At 44.2% G+C, this 4,080-nt stretch overlaps 1 pseudogene; it reads right to left on the reverse strand.

Annotated features, from left to right (window-relative positions):
* Nucleotides 1-1,738: 1,738 nt before the first annotated feature.
* On the reverse strand, nucleotides 1,739-2,423 carry LOC132439271 (N-alpha-acetyltransferase 50-like; annotated as a pseudogene).
* Between the last annotated feature and the right edge of the window lie 1,657 nt (nucleotides 2,424-4,080).

Below are 4,080 nucleotides of genomic sequence, written 5' to 3' on the forward strand. Positions count from 1 at the left end.
AAGCAACCTTCCTTTTAAAGTCAAATGACAGAAAATTCAAACACTGTGCATTGTTTTAAAGTCTAATCAAAACATTCTTGGTCCACCAGTATTGGCAATGTAGAAAAATTTAAATATTGGAGATGGGATTATGGAGGAAAATATGAAGATTTCAGATGTCTTCTATCTTACAAAAAGTTATTGACCCGTTAAAACCACTCCCTATGTGCCAGAAAACGACCTGGCGTAAACCAGTCCTGTCACTAGAGGAGGTCACAGTGACATTTGCGTTATTTAGACTTCTGCTTTTTCCAAGAATAGAAGAAATATGTTTAATAATTCCCGCACCCCCAAATCCTTAAACTCAATATCACAAGCACAGGGTGTAAGCAAATCTGGGATGTTCTTCAACAGATAAGCAATAGCACAGCTATGTTATTCTCAAAAATTCTGTCTAGATATTCTTTCCTCTAAAATCAAATGCTCAGTGGCCACACTTCTAACAGTCTACATTAGCTGACATTAAATGCGTCTGTTGTGCCACAAGTCCATCTAAGCTTCCTTTTAGGTTTGTTTTTTTTTTAATTTTTTTTTGCGGTACGCGGGCCTCTCACTGCTGTGGCCTCTCCCGTTGCGGAGCGCAGGCTCTGGACGCGCAGGCTCAGTGGCCATGGCTCACGGGTCCAGCCGCTCCGCGGCATATGGGATCTTCCCGGACCGGGGCACGAACCCGTGTGCCCTGCATCGGCAGGCGGACTCTCAACCACTGCGCCACCAGGGAAGCCCTAGGTATTTTTTCATATGTCCAAGAGACAGCACCTGCTTCAGGTTTATTTAGGGCCATTGACCCATCAACTCCATTTTTAAGGTTTGACTAACTATTGTGGATTTACTGAAGAAAAAGGACAGGAGAAAAAATAGCAAATCACAACAAACCTCTTTAGGTCAGTTAAAGGCCATATCTCTAGCTAGGATATTAAAAATATTACTCTCACCAGCCCACACTCTAAAAGTTAATGCCACTTCTAACAATCAACAGCAGGAAAAATAAACCTGCTAACAACCAGACCACTCATTAGCAAAAAGCAGCTCAACTCAAGTGCTGAGACCAAAGTATAATACTACCTACTCAAACTGTCCCACCTACCCTCAGGCACCAGCGAGGGAGGAAGAAATAACTGCTTAACAGAACAAAATAAGCTTAGTATTTCTTAGGAGGCTCACAATGGTCCAACTCCTGAGCTAATACTCAGAAGGACAATAGGTGGCGTGAAGGCAATGTATAGGGATTAGTATCCCACAAAATCTTGAAAAACCCAAAGTACCACAAACACACTAAACTTGTCTATGAGTTAGAGAACAGGATATTGCTGCTGCTGCTGCTTGTCCTTTGAAGTATACAATATTTTGTAGGCTCTGCCCTTCAATGTGAAAGCAGGACATTAAAAAACAAATTGAAATTGACACTCAAGTTTTTGGGACAATATATCTTAACTGTGAAACTAAACAGATCTATACCTTCTCCTTCCTGCAATCAAACCACCTCACAAAAATAAGAAAACTAGCACAATCCAAACCCGATTAATAAGTCCTTAAAAGTTTAAAACTTTGAGAGGAAAGGGAAGGAAGTTTTGAAAGGAAGAAACACAAGAACAAGGAAGGGGGAAAGCTTTAAAAGAAAAAAAGCGGGGGGCGGGGGGAATCGGTGGGTCTCTCTTTTATTTGGTGACCAGCAAGTGCAAGAAAGTTCCTCTGTAATTTGTTCAGTTGTCTGTCTTTTGCACATCTGCATTCTGGCCAGAAGGGACTTTGAGGTTTTTCTGCAGCACATGAGCATCAGCGGGCTCTATCCTCTTATAGTAGTTCTTCTTTGTCTCAATAATCTCAAAGCCAAGCTTTCTGTAGAAGTCAACTGCAGACTCACCGCTGATCTGGACATGCCGATAGTTGTTGTCAAAACTGCTATCTTGGGCTTCCCTGGTGGCGCAGTGGTTGAGAGCCCACCTGCTAACGTAGGGGACACGGGTTCGTGCCCTGGTCCAGGAGGATCCCCCATGCCGCGGAGCGGCTGGGCCCGTGAGCCATGGCCGCTGAGCCTGCGCGTCCGGAGCCTGTGCAAAAAAAAAAAAGTGCCGTTTTTTTCACAAATGTTTAAGACATGATTTAACACTTTAGCTCCTACTCCTAGCCTTCCGTATGGTGCCAGACATCCTAGTGTCATGACGTAAATAAAGTCTCTTCTGATTCAGTGAAGGATCCACCCTACAGCATACTGCACCTACTGCAATATCATTGAAATAGGCAAGTTTTCCTAGCTCGCCAACCTCCAGCACATACTTATAGAACTTGTCATTGTAGCTGACTGGAAAGTTGACCTGGTTTAATCTCTTCAGCTGTTGAATATTGTGTGATGTCACATCTCCCAGCTCGATCCGGCCTTTCATCTTCCCCGCCAGCTGAGGCCGTTGTTACCCCCGATATCAACGCCGTTGTCGTCGCCGCCCTGAGCTCTCCGCGCCCGGAGCTCGGGCCACTCAACCGGGCAAGCCGGCCTCCTCGCCTAGGGCAGGGAGCTGAGCGGGTGACCGAGGCCGCGAGAGTGCAGCGCGTCTCTGCGTCTCCGGAGGGGGCGGGGGTACCTCCCGCCGCCGCGCTGGTGCAGCCTCTTCTCCACACGTGCACACGGGGCACTCGCCTCCCTCCGGCCACGCCGCCGCGCTGTCCATACATTATCTTAAAGTATCTTCCTTTCAAATTCCCCAATGCTGAGATAGAATAAGAAAATTAACGATGGCAGCGTGTTATTTAATTTGTTAAAAGCTTTCTTCAGATTGCATTTTTGATCTATAATGGCCAAAAATAGTCTCCAAAAAACTAGTTTGGGGAAATTTCGTCCAAGGCTTTCTGCAGTCGTGCAAACATTTTTGTTTCCCTTAAATTTTTCTTTAAAAATACAAATATTAATGCTTTAAAAAGTGAAATACACAAACAACTGTGTATGGTTTTCTTTTGTAAGCAGCAGTTCATACCAAACACCTGCAGACAATGCAAATACAAATACACAAAAAAGTAATTTTATTTTCCACTAAAAACTACAGTTCACTCATACTTGAGGATCTTCTATTGTTTCACTTAACTTTTCAAGTGTATGTCATTCATCTTATCTCAACTAAATCAAATTGCTTTAACATAGGGAGTAGCTCCAAGACTATGAATTAGAACACGAAAATGGACACTTGGCACAACTGGGAGATGATACTTCGTTATGCAAGAATTTATCACATTAATGCCAAGTGGAAAGGACTTCAGGAGTTATAATTTGTCTTCTCTTTCAGTTAAGTGCTTCTGTTGCTCAGATCATTCTTGCACTCTGATATGTCACTGTCTTGTGTGTAGGTGGTAGACACCACCCAGAAACCTTCATGGCATCCAGAAGCTGTTGCTTGTTGTTTTGAGGATGTGGGGTGGGGAGAAGCAATACTGACTTGCTAATTCAAACATTCTACCTTTTGGTTATCATCTATCCTGCTGGTTTCTTAAGGACAGACATCCTTACAGTAGCTCTTCAACATCATGGAGACCTCTCATCCATAAACAACTCTCCCTTCTCTCTAGCCATCTGCCCCATCTGTCTTTATTTTCTTATCCAGCTTGAAGCCCATGGCTGATTCATCTTTTTCGTAACTAATCCAACTCCCCTTCCATTGCACACATCTGACAAAACCCCAGGTTTAGAGAAACATGATCATCTATATCAGAGCAGCTGCGTCATCCTTGAAACCTTTCTTTCCCTCACCTTCAAACTTTAACCCATCAAGTCCTGTCCATTCAAATGCCAAAAGAAGGACTTCCCTGGTGGTCCAGTGGTTAAGAATCTGCCTTCCAATGCAGGGGACATGGGTTTGATCCCTTATCGGGGAACTAAGATCCCACATGTTGCGGGGCAGGTAAGCCCGCTCACCACAACAAGAGAGAAGCCTGAGCACCACAACGAAAGGTCCCACTGCAACGAAAGGTCCCGCCACAACGAAAGGTCCTGCCTCAATGAAAGGTCCCACATGCCTCAACTAAGACCCGACGCAGCCAAAAACAAATAAATAA

The sequence above is a fragment of the Delphinus delphis genome, chromosome 16, assembly GCF_949987515.2.
Source record: "Delphinus delphis chromosome 16, mDelDel1.2, whole genome shotgun sequence".
NCBI classification, from domain to species: Eukaryota; Metazoa; Chordata; class Mammalia; order Artiodactyla; family Delphinidae; genus Delphinus; species Delphinus delphis.